This window comes from Bradysia coprophila, assembly GCF_014529535.1.
Source record: "Bradysia coprophila strain Holo2 chromosome IV unlocalized genomic scaffold, BU_Bcop_v1 contig_106, whole genome shotgun sequence".
Lineage (NCBI taxonomy): Eukaryota > Metazoa > Arthropoda > Insecta > Diptera > Sciaridae > Bradysia > Bradysia coprophila.
In genome coordinates, this window is record NW_023503372.1 from 3,437,004 (window position 1) to 3,448,828 (window position 11,825).

General features: G+C 34.1%; 1 protein-coding gene across 7 annotated transcripts in view; it reads right to left on the reverse strand.

The window, feature by feature from the left end:
- Nucleotides 1-8,633, reverse strand: part of LOC119070958 (fat-like cadherin-related tumor suppressor homolog) — a 274,427-nt gene extending 265,794 nt beyond the window's left edge. For all 7 annotated transcript variants that reach the window (XM_037175522.1, XM_037175521.1, XM_037175520.1 and 4 more), the window contains exon 1: nt 7,998-8,633. The gene's annotated coding sequence lies outside the window, so the exon portion shown is untranslated. The remainder of the gene's footprint in view (nt 1-7,997) is intronic.
- Nucleotides 8,634-11,825: the final 3,192 nt, after the last annotated feature.

Sequence of the window (11,825 nt, forward strand, 5' to 3'; positions counted from 1 at the left end):
ACATTAAATTGGCGCGAGCTTGAAATTTGTCATACTACCCCAGAGTTGGTAGAATTTTATATTTTGAGAAAATTAAGTACCACTGACGAACACCCTGCGATTTCCCCACTTCTATAAAGACAACGATATGTAAGTAAACAAACATCCGAATCTACAATACCAGTCAATGTTCTTCTATCACTTTTAATTTTGAATGTCTTCAGGGTTTTCATCCTCTTTTTCTGGTGTGCGTATAATATTTACATTTTCCCGAGCATTTGTACAAGCATAGAAAGTAAGCTACACAGATTTGAAATATAATCAATATTCCATTATAATATCAAAAATTCGAGTACACACGAGATCGTACCGTCTATATATACTTATACAAATGTTGGATTGCTGGGTGGCACTCCAAATGTAATATACCTATACCTACATCATAATATAAAGTAAACATTACGTAGCAGATATATTCGTACATATATATGGATGTAGTATCCACAAATGAATATATATCTACCAAATATAAATATTGTAATAATATTAAGATGTATTTCCTGTGATAAAACGAATTGGTTTTGTTTAGATAAAAATATTTACTTTTGTCGATTATTTATAGGTTTGGTAAACGTTTAGTTAAAAAAGATATTCGTTTTATACAACCATACCTGCGCTATATTAATCTCAAGTGTAGTCATTTATTCATTCATGCATTTCCACAAAAACATAACACACATTTCGAAATTATTGGTATTAAACGCGTGTACATATGAACGAGCGCGCTCGTGAAGATAAAATAACATGGAAAAAAAGACAACAAGTACGAGCAGCATTATTTATATATAACTACGGCAACAACAAGAAATTTAATATGGAATTCGAGGAAAATGTGATCGCTTGTTTGATGAATAATTCCAATTTTGAAATTCTACATTTCATAAAAGCACAAACGCTCATCATATAAACCAGCGTTTGTACTTTAGCCACTTTGAATGAACAATATTGCACGAAATATGGAAATAAAAATACTTCCATTGGTAAACCTGTGTGAAGTACTGTGGACTAACGGGTTTAGTGTGCCAAATGTAGTACTTTGCCTTTCGAGCAGGGAGTAAGGGCGAAGCGTTTGCCTGTGCCTAGAGATACCAAACCTCCAGGTTATCGAATAAACAAATCAAATGGTCTCGTAAATACTAAGGCTCGGAACAGGTCAGGTCAACCTGAAACCTGACCTTGAAAACCCGACCTATTCCGACCCTTAGTCAATACAAATCGGAGGAAAAAAAAAGGTTTTCGAAAATCGACTCACTGAATCATGAAGTAGTGCTAAGTAAGACCATCAATGCTCCCCAGATGATGAATATTTGATTCAACAACTAATCTTCAGCCTCTCACTAAGGGGACAACTATAAAGGACGTCTGCAATCCAGTGTTGCCGTACAGGTCCTAAATCATTGATAACTAAATAAATATGATTTTCTCAAGTATCAAATGTGTGACCCACCCCATAAAATGGTAGAACATAAATTTGACTTCCGAAAATGTATATTTCTCGAGTTATTACATTGTCTGACAACACTGAATTACGGGCGTCCTTTTAGGATGTCCCCTTATCTGTAACGTGTACTGAACTGAACACGCTCCGCAACGATTAGAACTATTTTCAAACAATTATTAATGGTCATTTGATCCAATCAACGCAGTCTTCAGGTTGTTAGGCGATGCCTCTTTTTGCCGACGCGAACAAGATAGGCAACTCGAGCAAAATTACATGCAATCAGCGCGACTCAAGGGTCTCTCTACAGCATCAAACTTTTGTTCCGGTTTATTATTGAGTTTGAGTGGTTTGCGTCTTATGTAATAAAGTTGTTTTAATTGAGTGGCTCTGAATGTTATTTGTGTAGATGTAATTTGAACGACTAGTCATCTGTTAGCGTCGACGATGAAGAAGAAGAAAACAATGATCTCTGGAAATTATTCTCATACATAGCAAATTGTATGCTTAAACAAATGAAGTAGAAGATTTTGCATCAAAAACAATGTGATACAAAAGAAGAGACAGATGCGGAATTTACAGGATGAAAAGGATTAAAGATTCTACGGCAGAGGGCTAGATTTTGTACTTTCGGACGTACACACTAGGCACACAGATTCGTACGGGGCCAACGTCTTCAGCTGGTTTTTTTTTTGTAACTCTCTTCGTTCATGTGGTATTTTGTATGATTATAAAATAAACGATTTGACGATAATGTTATTTCATTTTATTGAACCAGAATATACATGAATTGTTCGGAAAAAGTGTTATACGAAATTTATTATCCAATTTAAATTTCCGACATTCATACTGGAAATAAAGTGTAATGTTCAAAATGAAGATTTTCTTGTGATACGTTTTGCATTATATTTATGAAATGGTGGAATAAATTATTGTTATTGCATAGATCCACGAATCTTCTCTATATCTCGCTCTCTGTGTGTTGATAGAGTACCACACGTATCATTTATTTTTTTGTGTGTGTCAAAATAATGGTTGCAGTAAATTTATGCCAGAGTTAAGAAGTGCAATATATAAATGATAAGAAAGATTACGATGACACAGATATATTTTCGGGTCACAGAAAAATGTTTTTCTATGTATAAAAAAGGTGACATTCCAGGACAGTCTCATTACTATTATGTATGAAAACGATATGTTCAACGTATTCATAGCACCCCGAGTATGGTTATTTGCCGGCACGGGGGATCGTGAACCTAATTCATTTTCATTTTTAAGCTTCTGAGACTTGTGTGATTTATGCAAAGACTATCTACAAATACATTCAAAAACACTCTTCTTGTAATTGAGAATCTGTCGGAGAAAAGTGAAACAGACACAATCTTCGTAATAGTAGATTATTCACCTCTGTCCACATGTTTATTTACACACTTGGGGAGCTGTTGCATGAGCCGAAGGTGAATGTTATAACTCCAAGTGTCTAAATAAACATTTGGACAGAGGTGAATACGCTATTTTATCTACCGACGGCGAAATAATAGCACTTTTTCACTGCTATTATTTCACCTAGGTAGATAAAAGGATTTATGTGTGGATTACAAGTTATTTACGTAACTAGGGATGAAAAGTTGGAAAGTCGATTTTACATGGAGCGATTCTTTTGAATTTCGACTGACCGAAATCGGCGTTTGTTTTTCCGGGACTTTTTTTTATATGCCTAGGCAACAAAACCAGCCTCAGATATTTTTGATCTTCCATACCTGACTGGTGGTAAGTCTCGAAAAGTCGAGAAATGGAGTTTCGTAGTCCGGATTTTATTTCCGTAAAGTGGCGAGGACACAGGCGTGTGTGGGTTCGTTGGAAAGCTGAGATCGAGTACTCCCGGGGAAAATATAATTTCACAAATTTGTATGATAAACGGCCGAAAAAATGACCTATGGAAAATTTCTCAGAATCAAGGGAACGTCTGTGAACTTTGGCGAAGGCTGTGACCTCACTAATGCAATTATATGATCAAATTATTATTTATTATGAATGTGGAGAACCTCAGCTTTACAGCGATGCCCATACTTAGTAGTTTAACGGCAAGAACCGGAAGAAATAGCGCCGATTTCGGTCAGTCGAAATTCAAAAGAATCCCTCATCCTAATTTTGTTGATCCGAGGCGAAGCCGAGTTCTGTTGTTCTGTAACTTATTTTTATTCCGAGTTGTGTACACACCTTTACACGCGAGCTATACAAAATCCATTACATGCTTATGCACGGTAAAGTGCACATTACATCACTGCTTGTGACAGGAAAAATGCACTTACCGTTCACAAACATGTAATTACGTTACTGCTTGTAAATGCTTGTTTAGGTATACGTGTGATTACTCCCCTCGCCTTCGGCTCGTTTCGAAAACCTCAAACTTGCCTAAACAAATATTTACAAACAGGGACATAACAAACTATTACAACACGGCAAGGAGGAGATGTGCAAAAAATTACAATGAAACTTTAGAACGTGTAACTACAGTTCACAACTATATTACACAAAATCGGTTTTCATATTTATAAGAGTGGTATACTCGAATAGTACGTTCAATCTTCGTTAATTTAAAACCGATCAATTTCATCGTCAGTTCAACTATTCAACGGAAATGTTGAAGATGTTTTCTTCTTAGCTCTACTTTTGCAAAATGTAATTGTTAGTCGTTTCTTATCCTCATTATTCTTATCAGAAAGGATTCTGTAAATGCATTTTAGATCGACTTTTTTTTATAAATTGGAAGTTATTGTTGTATTGCACATTGAAACAGACAAAGGCGTATATGGTACAATCGACTTATTTCCTGATAGTTACTGCAATTGATTCAACAATCCAGACAGTTTTATGATGGAATTATTTTATGGCCACAACAATAGAATTTCAACATTGAAGCTTTTTCATAAAAAAAAGTTGTAAGGCTGGCAGCGCACATACGCTGTCTTGTTCTCCGCTTACATATGTGATAGTTGGTTCAAATAATAGAAAACAGACAGAGTTTCAATTGTTTGACTAACTGTCATGCAAACAGTGACACAAAATGGTGATCTCCCACAAAGAACGAAAGACCCCTAACCTCAACTCAATAATCGAAATCATTTAGCATGAGCAGCCGTTCAAATTTGTTTCTTTTTCGGAACGAGAAAAACATTAAATTTCATCGACTTCCAATGTATAAAAGGTGAAATTATAATTATTTCTAGAATGGCGCAAGTGCTTCTGTTCAATATTTTACAAGAAAACTGAAAACCACTTAAATATATGGGTTTATCTACAAATTAGAAGATAGCGCCTGCTCATTCCCGCTGAATATATTTTCAGGTTAGTTTCTCCGTGGATGATTTCTGACATTTCGAATAATGAGTTAATCTATTCACGTAAACATAGAGCTAAATGGTGTACGAAAAGCTAAATGAAATCTGTTACTTCTTTCGTTTCAAGTATGGTTTCTACTGTTGAGACTGAGATTTCATTGCTCACGTCTTGCTCGCGGGGCATATATTCATAGAAAATCCTTAACAATCCTCAACTTCATAAAAATCCGCAAGACAATCCACAGAATCGCAGAAAATCCTTTAAAAAGGACCAAGAAATTCAAAGAAAAAGGAGAAAATCCTTGAAACGTGGAAATAGTCCGTAGCAAATCCATTCAGGACGAATTCTTTGAAAATCCTGGGAGGATTTTCTTTTTGAAAATCCTTTGACAAAACGATATTTACAAATATCTGTCCAATGTAACTTCAGTTATTTTACTTTTTAAAACTCAAACCCTATCCCTTCATTTATTGAATTCCGCTGACAATTGATACAATTTTTAAAATGACTCTGTGTTGATATGTGGTAGATCATTTCATTTTTTTAATAGTTGATTTATTATCTTTCCATTATTTTAATGTGTGGAATACCAACCATAAAATCGTTACTACAGCAGTAATATAAAAAGTGAAAACAATGAATGTTCCCGACTAATTCCGATAGAAATAGAAATGGTTGTACTGATACAACGGATTGAATCGGAATACACTTTCAATCATACCAGATAGTGTGAACTTAATTCAGATTACTTTTCTACTGTATGCGATAACACATTTTATCTATACACAAAAAAATCGTGCGTGCGTTGCATATGGTGCAAAGTACATGAACACTTCGAAGATAAGTATAGATTTTGTTGCATTAAAATGGTTAATAATCGATGGAATTCCAGTCTCGTCGGAGAATTTAAACAAAACTCGTGGCTAATACTTAGGTATGCAGTGATCCAGCCCAGTAACGTCTTTCGTTTCAGAACCAACAAAACTACAAAAAAATTCGAAATTTGAATTTTTATTGGAATTTAGATTTCAATAGTTAATGGGTTAGTACAGGTCGTTTATGACGGCTTTATATTAGAAATTTTATTTCTTTTGATGAGACTGTTGAGAATGGAGAAGCTGTGGCGATAGCCATTTTTCAGCAGCGCAATTGCTCTGATGTTTCTGTATTCGATCGGGAAAGAATTTCCGGTTACATTTTACACACTGAACTAAACTTCGTTCATGGTCTGCATAAGCGCTCTGGGCCACTTTCATGAATAGATCACTGTCAGCTGTTGAATATATTAGCGGTATTTCGATCAGATTTTACAGACAAATACTGAGAGCACAAACTTACGATCTATTTGGACTAAGGTTTTGACGAATATGGACCCATCGGGTGCTACCACTACATTTTTCTCGTCCGACTTAGTCTTACTTTTACTCCGTGAAGTTCCAGCTTGACTTTCAACGACTGAGCGCTGGTCATTAGATTCTTTATGACTTGAAGATGATGTCGGTAATGGTCGTTTCTTTTGAGACATGGTTGTGCTACAAATACAACAGTTTGAGTAGAAAGAGATTGAAAATTGGCCTGCCAAATTTTAGTGCAAGATTTTGAGTGCCTACTAATGCAATTCTATCTACAATTGAGTGATTTTAGCGATTAATTTTGAATTGTTAAACTTTGCAAATGATTGATTGTTGAAGTTCGTCAACATTCTACCCTCAACAAATTTAGTTTTCCACGAGGGAAAATTGATATGCAAAACAATAGAAGCTACTGTTCTTTGATGAAGAAAACAGCCAGGAAGTTGTGCATTATTTATCCCAGTTAACGTAAACCATTATACTTTTCGTATCATTAGACGAGATTAAAGTCTGTCGAAATGGCGAAAAACAACTTACATTCTCGCTCATCAGAAATAAAATATGCAAAAAGACATCTCGTCAATATTATACCCCGACAGCACACCAATTCACATCATCATTTAACCTCAATATAACTTTGTGATGTTTCGACGGGAACAGGTAAAATTATTCAAAATCCCTTGCCATCAAATGGGAAAGAAGATACAGCAACAGCTGGGCCATTCTTATTCATTATATATATGTATTTTCATCTACTTTGGCTGTACCAGTCGCATGAACTCCATACGCATATATATGTATACATATACATATGCATACAATATACGTAAGGCATAACCCAACTAACATCAAAGAAATAATAATCGACAGACTCGGCATTCACAGCATACGGCTTTAAAGAATTTTCTGGTTTTTTTCTTCTTCTCTTCATTCTTTTTTTTTACTTCTTCATGTGTGTATGGTTATGGTATGGTATGGTATGGTTAGTTACCTCAACTTTCATGGTTTGTTTTTTTTATTTCCAACAACTTACGATTAATAATATGTGTTTGTGTTAGATTACACTCAACAGTCGCGTCGCATCTATCTACATACATAAATGCAAGGAGGAAAGTTTACTTTGTTTTGTAGTCTCAAACACTTTTACACATTGAAAGGTATGTTATGCAGTCTATACGGGTGCAGTGCATATATATATATGCGACGACGACGGGCATTATGTATAATAACAAAATATACTTTTTTCATCTGTTCCTACACGGCTTTATACGGCATAGATAGTATACGAATATGAGTGTAAATATTCCTACAGAGAATACCACCATATTAAGTGGTTTAACGAGAAAAAAAATCTTTAAAGTTCAAAAGACTTGGCTGCCTTACTCGACGATCGAAGTTGATTTACTGTGGTATGTTCAATTAAAATTTTGTTTACTTTGACGATGGTTCCATTGATCGATACGAGTGAAGAAAAACAAATACAAATGCAAGGAAATTAATTATCAAATGCTGGGTTCAGTTTAAACCGATTTAAACGAAAGAGATTGTAGTTTAAGTTGCATGTGAATTGGAAGTTTGAGGTTTCAATTTAAGTCTGGCTTATTTACTGCAAAGTGTTCACTGGATAAAATAACAACAACTTCGTTGTTTCGTTCATTGGTTTCTTTAAGTAAACGAGACACACTTGTCGTAAAACGTTTTCTTCATTTTCATTCTTAAATATTATTTTTTTCGACGAATGTATAAAAGAGGCGCGCGGGATGATTGAATGATTCTCATATTTTAGTACCAACACACTTTACACACTTTTTTTCGGAAAATCTTACCTTTATTGTAACAACGAACATAAAATCCAAAAGATAAATAATCTGCTAAAACCAGAATTTATGAGTCGGTGTGGCGGTTTGCATTTCAACAAGCAAACCGAAAATGAAAGAAAAAAAATCTCGTTCCCTCGATGGTTATGAAGAGGAAAACAGCTGCGATGCGGAAAAATGTATCCAATAAAATTTTGTATGGAAGTGTATCCTTTAAGATGTGAATAAATCAAAGAAAAAAAAATTGTGTATTTTAATGCTGCGAGCCCTGGAACCTTTTTATGATTATATTGCACTTTTATTGCATTTCTTTTTCGAATTTTTTCATTGAAGCACAGATTTATTTATTTTTTTTTTTGGATTGTAAACACTTAGCACATTTTATGGCATCAATTTTCATTCACATAAAATTAAACACGAACCGCAACACCCATTTCTCATTCAACGGATTTTACGAATAATTTTCTTCTTCTTTAATTCACGTTTTGAAATTTTGTTGAATTAAATTTTTTTGTTGTACAATGTACACAAGTCACCAAACAAAAAATTGTTTAAAACAAAAAAGAAGGAAAATATTGCTTTCATTCATTGACGAAACGCGGGAGCACACTGAATTAGACGTACGAACCCGACTGAAGCACGCGAACAACTAAAAACGTTAACCGAATGTCGATTGAGTCGTGAATTTATTTACGCTTGCATTGTGGCAGCATTGTGTAATGTTGAGAGAGAGCAAATTTTTGCCGGTTAAAATTGAGAGAGAGGAATATAGTGGAATGAATGCAGTGAGTAATGTTGTAAAAGCAAAACAGAGAGAATTCATTCCGATTTCAATGTCAAGCAGGGTGACACAATAGTTATTTTCTCGATATTTTCGACGAAGTTTAATTCGCTGGGAATATAAATGGCATCAAAGATTGCGATTTCAGTCTGTCGAAAATTATGTAGATCAAACAAAGTTATAGATTTGATGACTGGCCTCATGGTATATACCTAACCTATGCTTGTCTACAGGTAAGATACGCCAACGTTAAAGTATGATTCGAATGTTGATACGTTGATGCCAGTAATTTAGCTATTTGTTTTCAATTAGGCATGCTTTCAACATACTGATGATATACAATGTCAACGCACTGTCGCGTTGACAATGTACAATAATATAAGGTGACGAAAGTTTAATTATTTATTGTAGTTTCGGTTTTTGTGTGGAACAATATCAAGAAAACTATTTCCGATAGCAACTTATACCGGTAGCGACAGTCATAACCATAGAGTTACACTCGAGAGGTGGGATGGTGGCGCTGATGCTAATCGGCATCCAAAAATTACATAGACACCCAGACATGTTTAAAAATGACAGCGCCACCATGCCATCTCTCGAGTGTAACTCTATGGTAATAACTAACTACAAACACAGTCAATCTAATGTGTTATTAGTGGGGCAAACGCTCTCTACCAGGCAAAAGTTGACCGATAGGTTTGTTTGTTTCAAATAACTATAAACCCGAACTTTGAGAACAAGAACACCGACAATCCACAGAGATAAACAGAACCTAAACGTCAACGAATTTCTTTGTAAATTTTTAGTTAAAATTTTCGTCAACCTGAAAGTTGAGGTTAAGTTGCCTTCTGTGGATTAGGCATGGGCGATATTGATTTTGATTATCGATAATTATGAATTATCGATTATCGATAATCGATAATTTTTTATATCGAAAATTAATCAAAAAATATCGATAATTGATAATTATTGAAATTTTGATAATTATCAAAATATCGATACTTCGATAAGTCAATAAAAAATACTTGAAATTGTAATTCTATCAGGAATTCCATTTAAATATTTAATGCATATAGTACGCAACAGTGCGCGAAGTTGTCATTTTCGATCATTACGACCATACAAATAAGAAAAATTTAATAATTATCGAATTATCGATTTTTTGATAATTATCCGAGGGGTGACTCACTTCCATTTAATCCATTAAATCCATTTAATCCATTTAATCCAAAAAAAAAATTTAGTTTCACCGAAATAATTAGGCTACCCACCTAAAAATTTTTTAAACTAATTACGAAAATAAGATCTGTACGATCTCCAGGGCGTTTAAGTACTCGTGAGGTATAGAAAAATTTTTTTTGGTAAAAATGGTATTTAATCCATTTATTCGACTTTACACCAAAAACTTCTAAAAGTGGAATTGTACGCTTTTTAACGTTGTAGTATGAGTTGTAGTACGTCGTTCAATCAAAATCAACCATTTTTAAGACTTTTAAAGTATTTGGTAAAATTAAGTTTTTTCCTATTTAATCCATTTAATCCAATTTTTATTCCATTTAATCTATTAAATCCATTTAATCCATTAAATCCATTTAATCCATTAAATCCATTTAATCCATTAAATCCATTAAATCCATTAAATCCATTTAATACCATTTAATCCATTTAATCTAGAAGTGAGTCACCCCTCGTAATTATCGAATTTCGATATTTTGATTATTATCGATAAGTATCAAATTATCGATAATGAGATGATTAATCGAATATCAGTAATTTCTTTCGATTGATAATATCGATAATTTTGAACGCCTCCCATGCCTACTGTGGATAAAATTTGACATTTCGAAATGACCTTGGAACCATTGGATTGTAGTGAGCGTTATGTGGATTTTTATTGTGCGCGAAAGTTTTGCAAACGCAAATAATTTTTGTTTTGGGCTAATTGATGTTTAGTATTTTGTCTAACCTTCTGAGCGCCCGAACCATCGGTAGTTAGTATGTACTCGCGTGTGGAAATTTTGTTTTCTTCCCTGTATCCGAGTCAAATTTCCCGGTATCTAAAATCGTAAATTTGATCTTTCGCCACATATTTTTCCCGATTTTTTCGATTTCCCGGTATCTAAAGAATTTTTCTGAAAACTTCCAGGTATCCAGGATACCGCGGATAGCGTGAATTTCCACACGCGTAATGTACTTACACAAAATGGCGCAAAAGATTTGAATTTTTCGGGCTGCGTGAAAATAGTTTTTTTCATGAATTTAGAGCATGAAAAGTTCTATACTATAACTATACTCTTAGGCATCTGTTGTGGACGGTTTATTTTAGGCAATTTCGCGAATTGTAGCCTGAGCGAAGTGAAAACCATCCACTAAAGATACGTAAATAACTATTACAAGTGCACAGCTCGAGCCGACCACAAAAAAAAATCTCTAAAATATTACTTCTTTTTTTTGTTCGCGGAAACAAAGCAAATAGTTAATATCTCGCTCAAAAGTAGTTTTTAAAATTTTCACACACAAACAAAATACGAAATTCTCTTTCTACGATTTTCTTTTGTTTCCACTCGGTGTAATAATATATAGGAATATACAAACTAGGGACTAGAGTTTACGTGTGAATTTTGTTGATCCGAGTCGAAGCCGAGGTCAATAATCGTAATTTAGCGTGAATTCGTTTTTATCCCGGCGTCCCATTTGGCCTTGCCGATTAACAAATATCACACCTCAACACGACTTTTCATCTTTTTAAGTTACACACGAACTTCACAACAAGAAGTCCATCAAAACCCTATATATATGTAAATCCATGTTTCAATGAAGTGAAGAAATGTAGAAGTAAATTACTTATAAAAATTTGACTAATTAATTACCGTTTCTTGATGCAAATGTTTTTTATCCTATTTTGATGAATAATTTTTATCTAAACTTAGTTACAAAACAAAACAAAAAAACTAATATTGTGGCTCCTTACCGTAAGTAAGATTGACTTTACGCTATGTTCACAGATAAAGCTAACATTAACTTAATTAAAACAGCATTTCTAATCTGCTAACGAC